General features: G+C 35.4%; 1 protein-coding gene across 1 annotated transcript in view; it reads left to right on the top strand.

Annotated features, from left to right (window-relative positions):
• The first annotated feature begins 1,869 nt into the window (after positions 1-1,869).
• The window catches only part of NDST4 (N-deacetylase and N-sulfotransferase 4), a 166,742-nt gene continuing 155,328 nt past the window's right edge, over positions 1,870-13,283 (top strand). Inside the window, exon 1 of the mRNA XM_045537367.1 lies at positions 1,870-2,297. The gene's annotated coding sequence lies outside the window, so the exon portion shown is untranslated. The remainder of the gene's footprint in view (positions 2,298-13,283) is intronic.

Below are 13,283 nucleotides of genomic sequence, written 5' to 3'. Positions count from 1 at the left end.
CCACTAATAATTATTATATTACAACATTGTTGAAATGTTTAACTGTAACTTATTTATCCATTTTGAATTTGGATGTATATCACTAAGAAAATTCTGACTTCATCATCAAATGCATTTTTGCATTCCAAATGTACCTAAAAGGTAGTAAGAAGTACCTGCACTCTTTTTTGATGAATTGTAAAATATAATTTTTTCCTTTAATAAATGTTTAGCCTGTGAACCTGAAAAAATAACTGTCCCATGATCTATTATATACTAGATTGTATTTGTTATTTATGAATAACTGGCAAATATTCTTTCTAATTCACTAGATGTTTTTTCCTATCCTCTATCTAGCATGAGTCTACAGCTTGATGACCCTCAAAACCTGTGCAGTATAATAACAATAGTAATATTGTCGGCTGGACGGAGTGGCTCACGCCTGTAATCCTGGGAGGCCGAGGCGGGTGGATCGCTCGAGGTCAGGAGTTTGAGACCAGCCTGAGCAAGAGCGAGACCCCGTCTCTACTAAAAATAGAAAGAAATTATCTAGACAGCTAAAAATATATATAGAAAAAATCAGCCAGGCATGGTGGCACATGCCTGTAGTCCCAGCTACTTGGGAGGCTGAGGCAGGAGGATCGCTTGAGCCCAGGAGTTGGAGGTTGCTGTGAGCGAGGCTGACGCCACAGCACTCACTCTAGCCTGGGCAACAGAGTGAGACTGTGTCTCAAAAAAAAAAAAAAAATATTGTGTGCATTAAAATTATCATATAAAAGACCATATCATCAGTAACTGCTGAATTTTGAGGGACTCCCTCCCACCCCCACCTGGCAGTCAGACACAGGGTTTCCTAGAAACTATCCCAGTATTTCAAGCAGAACTATTTGTAACCAAAGATATCCATATACCAGAGGAGTGCTTGGAGGTGAGAAAAGTTTGTAGCTCTGTTCTCTAGCCTGTTACGGGTCTTGGACCAAATTCTCATTAGCACATCTTTGTTCCACTAAATTAAATGGCAGAGATTATGTAATAAAGCACGAAAAGCCCCCTGTAATCATATAGTCTGGAGTGAAGAAATGCAGTTGAAAGTGCTTTACTTTTATTTTGTATGTATTCTAACGCAGAAGTGTAAAGAACTTTACATAAAGTATATCAAAGTACTTTTTAGTGTCTTTATGAGTTTACGTGAGTTAGTAGAGAACAGAAAGCAGGTAATCATCCTATGTTCCCAATTAAAAAAGAACCAAAACATGAAGACAATTTTTGTCAGAGCTGGGAATAGAAGAGAACTTTTCCATTATAATCCAGTAATTTATCTCAATTAATAAAACAATGCATAAAATAAACACGGATACACACATATTCTTTCTTTGCTTATGATATTTATTCTGATCTAAAATATTATTATTAATTTCAGGAGTACGCAGTTCACTAACACTTGTCCAGGTTTCCTGTTCCTCATTGTTGGCTTTCTTTGAGTTTGTAAATTGTGTGTTTGACCAGCAGATATTCACAGCAGAAAACCCTGCCTTGAATTTTTCTTATTGTACCCAACAGAATCCTGTGGTACGGTGTTAGAGCTGCACAGTGGGATTTCATTCTCAAATTTCATAGGAAATAGTCCAACTGTACAATGAAAGATTATGCAAATCCCCGAGGAGCATCTAATCAATCACCGTGGTGTGAGAGGGAGGCAGTGGGTCGCAGAACTGGCTTCTGTTGGAATGTGTTCATGTGTGACACCCCCCTGGCTGGATGACATCACAACAGCTTCAGGTCCTTGAGAGTCTTGAGGGTGATTAGCTGAAAGAATTGGCTGCTTCTGCCAATCATAACCCAGCAAAGCTGCCTTTCTAGTTCTGGAGACACGAGAGAGAGGAAGGAGGGAAGACCGAGCACAGCCACACCGGCGAAGCAGCAGCAGCAGCAGGAGCAGCTGGGATTCCGGTGATTAAATAGTTCTCATTGCCTTTTTGCTGCGCTCGCTCTGCTCCCTGGTGTCATTCTCGTGTCCAGGAAGGATGCTGCATTTTACCGGTGTGCTGAACAGAGGTTTGAATCATCCCAGCTGGCTGCCTGTTTTGCAAAGGACAATGGGTGTATAAATAAAAAGACTGTGCTGGAAGAGTTCAGATGCTAGGACTGGAGCTAGAGAGTGCTCTTGGAATACTGTCCAGGCAGACTGCAGGCACTGACAGCTCCTTCTAATTAACCTGGAGCCAAGTGAACCTGAATACCGGATATATCTCATTTTCTAACTCGGGATACATTCAAGTTAGGAAAAGAAAAAAAAAAAAATTGAAATGCTTCTCTAGGTAAGTTGCTGCTTAATTTGCTGAAGCCGAGGCTTGTGCAATAAATGGATTTGTGTTGCTTAGCTATGTAAACAAGTTGAACACCATAAAGTTTTATTTGTGAAAGATTTATGTAGAAGCAGATGATATTTTAAAACCAGATGCAGTCTCCCTTTTCAGCATGTTTGCTTAACTATCATTATGCTTTGTAGAAGTTACATTTGCAGGATAAATGGGAAATAGAGTCCTGCCTAAAAAAGAGATGCAACTTGATATATTTTAAACAGTTGCCAGAACATTTGCATAGAAAGCATCTTATTTGATGACAATTTTAGTCTTTCCAGAATCACCGGTGTTACAAATTCAATATCCAGAACCAACTGTAGGGTTATAAATATTTCCCCAAAAAGTGCTACTGAAAACATGGCATTCAAATTACCGAAGATGGGCACTCCTCTCCTTGGGACCTGAGATTTATAGGCATGCTCTCTTCTAATGGTCTGCTTTAGAGAAACAGCTGTCACAGACGTTGGAAATTGTATGATACAGTCATAAATTGCTTGTAAAGAAATGGATGTTCTCTTCCTAGCTCCTATTAGGAAAGAAAAATAAATTCTTAGAACAATATATGTCATATTCCATATATATATCTATATTCCCAGGAAGACTGAAACAGCTTTATGTTATACCTATAAATACTTCCAAATTCCTCGTGCAAAGAATAAGTTGGAATGCAAGAAATGGTATTTAAATATGGTCTTACTCATTCTTTTCAGTATCTCTGTTAGAGGAAGCTAAATATAAAGGAAACAAACTTTATTTTCCTCGTACTTCGTTCTGACAAAATACTATATTTCTCAGAGTTATTATCTGAGCATTTTCAAGTGCTGAGATGTTTTGTTTATTATGGTGGGTGATCCTGTGAGTTCTCATACAGCTCTGGAAAAGTTTCGACAGTTTATCATTTCTCTTTTAAACACACCATTGCTTGCATGCACAATGTCTTTTACCAGAATATTTTTCATTAACTCAAGATCACAAATGTTTTAAATAAATCACATACCAAGATATGGGTGTGCTTCTGTAACTCTTAAAATGATGTTAGGTATCCACTCTCACCAAGTTCATGATTAAAATCCTATGAGTTTCTTGCCACAAAAGGAAATTGATTAAGATAAAAGTTACTGTAATTGGTTGAATTTCCCAAAAACTAGGAGACAATAAATTTTCTCCACAAAGACTTAGAAGTTTTTTTAATAGCAAAAAATAATTTTAATATCTTCTATTAAAAGTATGCCAGTTAGCTATATCCAGATGCCAACTAGTTGCTATGTCATTTTTTTAAGAAGCAAGTATGCCTGGACAGTATAAATCCACTGGCTAGAACAGCCTAAGTCTTCAACTGGAATTCATAAAAAATAAGTGATTAATAAGCAAAATATACTTTCCATTTACACTTATCTCAATATATAAATGTGAATTTATGCTTGCTATGGTTGTTGACATTTTTCAAAAGCAATTTTATGCATGTATACCTTATGATCAATATTACACAAAATTTACATTGATAGACATAGTAAGATAATTGGGAAAATTTTTGGAAATTGAACACTAAGCAGAATTGTCCTTTTTAATTCTATCTGAATGGCAATTGGTTGCCACAAAGACTGATGCATCAAAAACCTTTTGAAAAATTTATAATGTGTATGACTTATTAACATGAATATCAACCTTAAAGGGAGAACATAGATGCAATTCAGAAACTCAGGCATTATTCTTAAATAAAAGTAACATCTCGTGAGAATTTTAATATTCTTTTCTTTTTAATAAATAATTACAAAGTGTACATAAATTGCATTTTGTTTTCTGTAAGATGGAGTTACTATCTAAGACATGTTCCCTTTTAAACATTTTACCCCTAAATACTAAAAAGATGTCAATGGGGACTATTTGATATATGACTATATATAAAAATCGTAATTTGACATTTCTATATTTGATAGTCAAAGTACAAATGCATGTTTATGTATATGTTCACCTCAGGAAAAGAACAATCTTGCATATTTTATTAGAGTATTAAACCTGTCATACCTATTCTTCCTTCTCTCAAAAAAACATTCTGGGATTGGATTTAAAATCAATTTAGTTTCTTAATTCCATCTCTATACTAACATTAGTTCTTAAAAATGCTAAATAGTTGTCCTCAATAGGTCTAATGTTTACACGGTCCCTGGCACTTTCTGTTTGAGTAGAAAAGGGGCCTTTGAAAATAAAATGCAAAAATCAAACTTTCTGTGCATCATTTAGTAGCAACTACTAAGGGAGAACAGAAGCATTTAGCATACTGTGTTCAAACTAGAAAATTCTGGCTGGTGCTGCCTCCCCAGATTTAGAAAGCAGCTGGGGAAACATAAAATAAAACTAGAATATCAGCCCTGGCTGGAAGCCAAGGCTGTGATGCTCTGCACCCAGAAGGCTAATTCTTTCTGGGCTGAAATTCATTGATAATGCATTATGTTTAAAGTCTAACCTGAACTGTTACTCTTTCTCCAGTAAAAACTGTGGGATATTTAAAGACAAATATATTTTCTAAGTGGAGCAAAATGTTAAAGTAACAAAGGTTTTTTTTTTCTTTATTAAATGTTGCATTAATGAAAAAATGGAAATAAGCCTAGCAGAAACTACTGTAACATCCATTATATACTCAGGAGAAGAAAAAGAAATATAGATGATATGTACCCTCTAACCATCATCTTGGTAGGGGCAGAAAGGTAAGAAATGCCACACCTAGATACATGCCCAAAACATAGACATGTGCAGGTTTCATTAAAGTCACTGGCCTAGTGAAATTTGCAGTAAAAGTACACATTCTAAATACCGTGGTAGCATATATTTTGTAAAGCTAGACAACAAAAGAGAAGGTAAACTCCCATTTATTATGGAGTCCAAATAACTAGGAAAAAGAGAAACTTGTTGTCTGTTGATTTATTTTAAGTTTCTGAAGTGAGAAAAATGAGTCAGTTGTCAGACACAATGCTATCACCTTCAGCCATCAGGATAAAACATTTAGCCAACCTTTTCTTTAGCACTTCAGGAAACTTTCAGCTATGTTACTATACAGAGTGTTAAAATTCACTCTTTTTAAAGTCATTTTCAGCAAACTTAAGAAGTTAGAGGTGTCATTTGCGATATACAACTAGTATACATACATAAAGTCAATTCTAATAGAGACAGCCCTAGCCCCAAGCTGTCTTTATCTCAGTTTTCTAAGGAATGCTATATCACATTCTAGAATTGAGAGATCTAAAATTTCTTTTAGAAATAATACTGAATTGAGAACAGATTTACTCAAATCTCAAAATAGTCTGGAAATAAATTCCAAACTCATTAATGGCTTTTGACATTTCAAGACAAAGAGAATTTTGAAATGTTAAGGTAACTTAGTCTTCATTCCTACAGGTAAACAGTTGGCCCATATAATGTAACATGTTTATTTCCTTTGCCTTGTTATTATTTGTTTTATATTCATGACTATTCAGATAATTCAGACCATGAAATATGTTATAATGAAGTAACCTACATATGACAAACTAAATAATGGCTTTCAAGTGACTCTTTGAGTTAATTTACATGTATAGATTAGCTTAGATATCTCTTTTTAGGATAAATACTTATGACACTTCATTAATAATATGACACTAAATGAATAATCATGATTAATTAGTTGAAATTTAGGAAAGTTCTGAGGAAAAGAAGAGTTGAAGCCGTGTTTGGATGCTCAAAAATATGATTTGGCATTGGCCTTAGGGTATTTGAGAAGACAAAAGTGATAACTCTATTAAGTTGTAGAATTGGGATTTCTCTACTAAGCTGAATTTTGGCTCCTTTTAGAAATTATTATTTTACATATTTGAAGAGTTCAAAGAAGCTTTTTAGCAAACTAAAAATCACGTGCATGCCCTACTCATGCACACACTTCTTCATTTGCTCCCAATTGAGAACAATTTCGCTATTTTGGACATCCCACAATAAATTGAACTTATGTTGAGATTTATTTAAAATATTTAGCCTCCTCATTAAAAGTCTTTAAGGGAATGCACCTTCAACCATAACCACATGGAAGTTGAAAGTCAGCTGAGCCCAGTTCTGTATGTTCAAGCAAAAAAGTAAATGTAGAAATGCTTTCTTAATCTCTCTTCATTGGCTCCTTTCTTTCTTTTTTCTTTCACTCGTTTTCCTTCTTTTCCTTCCCTTTCTATTTCTTCCCTTTCCTATGCCCCTTTTCTCCATTCTTTTCTCTCTCCCTCACTTCCTCTTTTCTCTCTTTTTTCCTTCCTTCCTTTCTTCCTCCCTCCCTCCCTTCCTCCCTCCCTCCATCCCTCTCTTCCTTCTTTCCTCCTTTCCTCCCTTCGCTTCCTCTATTTCTTTTTGCTACTTCAGCCTAAACGCCCTCCTGCGTAGCTGGAGAGCAAATCTCTCATGTTTAGCATGGCAGCAATTATGACTCTAATGGCCAGGTTTGAACACAGAGTAAATAGGAAAAATACCAAGAAAAAGTGGGTTAAAGTGGGTTGAACAATATTAAGCAGTAAAAGAAAAGTAAGACAGGGTGGGAAATTTATGTCAGAGAAGTAGTGACGTCAACCTTAAAATATGGGCTGTTCTCTCACCTATGAATTCCCATTTAATTTACTAATTTCTTTGAGTAGCATCCTTCGCTCCCTTTCCATATACGCCCCGTTCATTGCCGGTAGGGTCTTTTCCATTTAGCAAATGCAGCTTAGTGGTAAGAATAAAAAATAAATAAATGTAAACAATCCTTTTATTAGTATTTTAAACCACCATGAATTACTTTCATATTTAGTAGTTTAAACATGGTAGCATTCATATTCATCCCAAAGGCTGACTGCCATGTTAGTGGGGGAAAAAAAAAAACAGAAGGAAAAGCTCTTTTGCCCATGTAGATACTTTGGCTTGATTCCATTCCTGGATTAGAAATTCAATTGTAGCCTGCTGACCCAGAGAATTTGTCATATTTCATCAGATATCTGAAAAGAGTTCTTCTTCTTCTTGATGTACTGAGTAGTCTTTCAAGCCTACGTAAAAATCATTTAAACCTCAGAAATAAATATAGCATCACTAAAGATTAATACCAGGAAAGGAAACAGATGCAGAGATGCATATGCTTCTGTGAATGCAATAAAAGTCCTAATTCCAGTCATTACTCTAAAATGCAAGTTAATGATTAGAATCAGAATTTAAATTTTGTTGGTTTCTCAACCAATCTTTCACTAATAGTGATGTCAACCCAATTAAGATTTCCCATATTGCAATAAGTAAAATAAAACACAGGCATTTGTTTATAAATTATACTTATTAATTCATTTGAAGTATTATGGTTTCTGATATCTCAGTTTGTGAAGCCACTTTGGAATAGTTCATTTTCTTAATAACCGCAGAAATAATGTTAAAATTGATCAATTGAGGTTGACCTCAGTTTAGTACTTAAATTATTTGCCTATTCATCTGTCTGGACATATTTTTCACTTTCAATAGAGAAATAACATTTTAAAAGTTTTGCTCAATACTGTTCATAATGCTAATGATAATAAATATTATTTTCCATTATTTTTAATACATGCCAGATACCACTCAAGGTACCAGGGTGAACAAAATAGCTCTCAGGAGGCTTCTGGTGGGAGAAAACAGACAGTAAACAAACAAAGACCCAATGATAGTGTCTGTGAGTGCTCTGAAGATGTAAGTCCAGGTGATTGGTTAAAGGGTGTAACTGAGAGGTATAGGGCTGGTCAGGAAATGCCTTCCTAATAAATTGTCATTCAGAAAATCTATTTAAAAGTCACATGTCAATTGGAGCAGCCTTATTATTTTACCTTATAGAAAAATATGACAAAGAGTAGCGATTTCATGTAATATGCATCTGACAAGCAGAATTTTGACCTGCCTGTTGATCATTGTCCTCAGTTCTGTGACGTTGTTTGGGAGAGTTTAGGGTATGGCACGGTGGCACTCTGTGTAGTGTGACTTCTTCTGGAAAGTAAAAAAGCTAATCAGTTTTAGAAAATGTAATTCACTTCACTTCTATTCATTGCAGTTCTTCTAAGTATTTAAAAAGTATTATGTCTGTAAATTATCTCAAATTATTGTGTTTTATGGGAATTTTTGCTTGTTTGTTTCATTTTGGAATATCACGGGGATACAAATGTTTTGGTTACAGAGATTGCTTTTGTACCTCTTGAGACAAACTTAAGTGTGTCCGTCTCCCAGATGCTGTACATTGTACCATTCGGTACGATTTCACCCGTCCCCTCCTCAGCCCCTCCCACCTGTTTGATTTTGTTGAGTTTTACTTCCCATTGTGCACAAGTGCTGTTCAGTTAGTTCCAATGTAATAGTGAGTGCAATGTGGTCTTTGTTTTTCCATTAGGAGAATGGTCTCCACTTTCAGCCAGATTGTTACAAAAGGTATTAATTCATTTTTTAAAGGCTGAGTAGTACTCCATAGTATACATACACCACATTTTATTAATCTACTCAAGAATTCATGGGCACTTGTGTTGATTCCACATCTTTGTGATTGTGAATTATGCCGCAATAATACTCTAGTGCAAGTGTCTTTTTGATAAAATTTTTTCTTTCCTTTCGGTAAACACTCAGTAGTGGGATTGCTGGATCTAATGGTAGGTCTACTTTTAGTTCTTTGAGGAGTCTCCATACTATTTCCCATAGAGGTTGCATGAGTTTGCAGTCCCAACAGTGTACGAATGTTCCTATCTCTCCACATCCACACCAGCATCTATTGTTTGGGGACTTTTTGATAAAAGCCATTCTCACTGGGGTTAGGTGATATCTCATTGTGGTCTTGATTTGCATTTCCCTGATGATTAGTGATGTTGAGCATTTTTTTTCATATGTTTTTTGACCACTTGGCTATCTTGTTTTGAAAAGTTTCTCTTCATCTCTTTTGCTCACTTTTTGATGCTGTTGTTTGATTTTTTTTCTTCCTGATTTGCTTGAGTTCCTTGTAGATTCTGGCTGTTTACCCTTTATCAGATGAATAACATGTAAATATTTTCTCCCATTCAGTAGGTTGCCAATTCACTCTGTTGATTGTTTCCTTGGCTGTGCAGAGTTTTTGATTTAATAAATTGCCACTTATTTATTCTCCTTGTTGTGAGTGCCATTGGGGTCTTCTTCATGAATTCTTTGCCTAGGCTGATACCTAGAAAAGTTTTTCCAGCATTTTCTTCTAGAATTCTTATGATTTCATGTCTTAGGTTTAAGTCTGTTATCCATCTCTAATTAATTTTAGCGAGCAGTGAGAGATATGGATCCTGTTTCAGTCTTCTGCGTGTGGCTATCCAATGTTCCCAACACCGTTTATTGAATAGGGATTCTTTCCCCCAGGGTGTGGTGGTGTTTGATTTGTCAAAGATGAGAGATACGTTCTTCCTACAGCATGAAATTCAATGCTAATAGTGAAACTTAAGCCCCAGAGGAGCTGGTTCCCCATCTCATGGGCACACATGGGTGGGGTAAGAACCAATATTCCAAGAGATGACTGCGTTTGCTGGAGGAATGGACCTAGCATAATGAAATTCAGAGGGATCAATGTAATTCTCAGTATCCATGAGTTCTACTCATCGATTCAACCAACTGCACATGGAAAATAATTTTTAAAAAAATAGTGTTTGTGTCTGTACTAAACATGCACGTTTTTTCTTGTCATTATTGCCTAAAGATTACAACATAACAACTATTTACATGGTGTTTACATTGTATTAGCTATAAGGAATCTAGAGATGATTTAAAGTATACAGGAGGATGTGAGCAGGTTATATATAAATGCTGAGCCTTTTCATGTAAGGGTCTTGAGTATCTGTGGGTTTGGGTATATCCATGGGGGCCCTGGAACCAGTGCTTCCTGTATAACAAGAAATGACTGTATATATAATTTCATCAGTTACAAAAGTACTTCAAATTCAACAAGAAACAAAAGTCTGGCAAGGCGAATACAGTGGTAACACAAACTTGGAGTGCATTAATAGAATCGTAGTGTCAATTTCAGGGGGATAACTAGTTCCCTGTGACCCCATGTAGCACAGGTCTGCCATGATGTGGCCTGATCATCAGTCTCAGGTTCCTGGTGCCTCACATGAAGGAACAGTCTTTTCTGACCTTCTTCTGCCCCCAGGGCGGGCCAGGTGTCGCTGCTCTACCTGCACCCAGCTCTGTCGTGGTACTCACTGTCTCATAATGAAATTGCTGTATGTGTGTCTGTGCTCCTCATTTAACCAAAACCTTTTGATGGCAGAAATGCTTAGAGAGTGCTTAACCAATAATCAGCAGACAGCCAGGGTTTGATTAACATAAAATGTAAGGAGACATCTGGGAACCATACCATATGAGTAACAGTTGAAAAAAAAAACAGTGATATTTAAAGGAAAAAGACTACAGGGAAGCAATATAGTTATCTTTATATATTGAAGAGATTTTTTTTTTTTTTTTACTTTAAAAAGGAAAAGGAATTTGTTTTATGTTATGTGGCACCAACAGACTAAAATACGAAAGATCCTGGGAGGTTGTTTCTATGCCAAGTCAGAGAAAAAAAAATACTTTCTAAAAATCAGTAAGTTTCCACTCAATTAAAGCAACCAACACAGGGCGGACTGTTACCTGTCCAGAAGACTTCTGTGGAAGGATTTTCTGCCATGAGTAAGAGACAAATGGTGGCTACCAAGGTTTCCTGATGGTTTTCATTGTGTCACTATAAGAGCTATGGATAAAGGCTTTAGTGTAAATACTCTGCCCACCTGAAACCCAGCTTTAGCAGTTGGTTAGAAGACTGATCAACGTAATTCATGTAAATAACAACAGGGTAAAATTACACAGTGTGACTGTATTACTCAGGATGTACCTTAGAGTCAAAGAGCCAATTTTCATAAAAAGATTTACAAGGTGCACAATCTCTTAAGGAAAAAACGCAATGATAAATTTCTTGAGTAAGTGAAAGTCTATCTTTTTCATTTAAACATATTGTTTCATTTATCTTTTGAGCCAGTCCAAGAAAGAAAATACGTAAAGATTTGAGGCAGGAATAATAAAAATATTTCTGGCTTCCATGAACTTGTAAATGGTAAGGAACGTAGAGATTGATTAGCTTAACTGTCAAGCATAAGCCCTGTGAGAGAAGAATTGATGAATTACAGTCGTGTAAACAAACGCGAATTGGTTTAACGACGACATGGTATCGTGACATAGTAGAGGCAGATGGTAATGTTGGATTCTACTAAATCTAGATTCTGAATCTATTTTAGCCCTTATTCGTGATAAAACGGTAAAGCTAACCAACCCTTCTCTGCCTCAGATTCATGATCTGTGAATGAGGTAATGACGATCCACAGAACTGCTGAGAAAGCTGTGACAATAAATACAGAATTTCCAGTGCAAAGTTGAAAACTTGAGAGATTTTAAATTCATGGAATTAAGTTTTAATTACATATATTGGTACTCTGACTTTGGCCTGCAATGTAACATTTTGTGCTGATTTAAAGTAACCCCCGAATGATCCTAATCCTCATTTGGAAATAATCATCAAACCACCTTTTTGCACAATTTCTACTATATTTTGATTATACATTTGAAGATTAATAACATTAGATCTAACATAAAGGATCACATATCGATCAACATTTTAATCTAACTCATCATGGTCATCAAAATTAACTAACATTCAAACGGCTTGAGGAAAACAGACCATAGGCCAGAGGAAAAAAAACTGTTAGAAAAAGGTGCCAAATAGTTGATCTTGATTTTCTGGCATGCTGGAGTAAAGAGAAACATAGAGTTAGAAGACAAGAAGGCAAAGGTCCAGAAACTGAAACCAGATAGAACAAAAACAAATACAAATGTTTCCTAGTTGGTTATCTAACCAGCTGGTAGAGCAGGAAGTTGGTGATCAAAGTCTTCATTCCAAAGTCTTTATCCACATCCCTTGTAGGGTCACAACGAAAACACAAGAAACCTTCTAGCCACCATCTGTCTCATACTTAGTCAAGGCAGTAATTTTTTTTTTTCCACAGACGCCTTTTGGACAATACAATGAACTTTTTAAAATTACTAATTACTAATGTTGACCTAGACTGAGAATAAAAAGATACCAATTGTATTCTATGTTTTGCCACAAAAGTATTGGTATATTTTAAATTGATCTCATGGTTTCCATATAAAAAAACAAGACCACTTTGACTGCTCCTTTTCTTTTTTCCCAAATATATTTTGAAACTCAACACAATATTTTACATTTCATAATCTCCCAGTATTTTCTACCAAATAGGATTGCTAAGTGAATTATTTTGGTACAGGGCCTGGTATCCTTTTAAAACATTCATAAGTAACTTTTGTAATAATTCTAGATTCCAGTCATCAAGTATTAAAATAGGAACATCTCAAGAAATGTTGCCTCTGACAAGTAGCAGAATGCTTGAAATCACTCTAAATCTCTTCTCATGAGTTTTGGTCATACGTTTCCAAACTTTGACAATTGTGTAACCTGGTTTAGTTTTGTACGGGATAGTAAAATTTTATGTAGACTATATTTACATGTTACCATCCATGTTCTTTCTGGTTGATGGCCAAGCTGGTGTTTATTTGGTAGTATCTAAAAGCTAAAATAACGTAAAATATGAGGTAATCAGATTAAAAATAGCAGGCAAACCAAATGAAATTGAATGGGGCATGTCTCTTATTGATGAAAAGTAACTATTTTGTATGTTGTATAAAATTTAGAATACTCTGAAGCAAAAGAAATAAGTAAAAGGTGGAAATAGGAACTATAAGATATATATAATTTATAGCTAGAAAAGAAACAATCAAAAGAAAATTTCAGTATTTTCTATTTCATAAAGTTCTTTATTAGTCTTGCACATGGCAATGAACATTCTATTTGTACACAGGGTAAAAAGTGTCCATTTGGAAAGAGTTCAG

This window comes from Lemur catta, chromosome 26, assembly GCF_020740605.2.
Source record: "Lemur catta isolate mLemCat1 chromosome 26, mLemCat1.pri, whole genome shotgun sequence".
NCBI classification, from domain to species: Eukaryota; Metazoa; Chordata; class Mammalia; order Primates; family Lemuridae; genus Lemur; species Lemur catta.
Note: the sequence above shows the minus strand (reverse complement) of the source record. Positions and strands in the feature narration are given on the sequence as shown.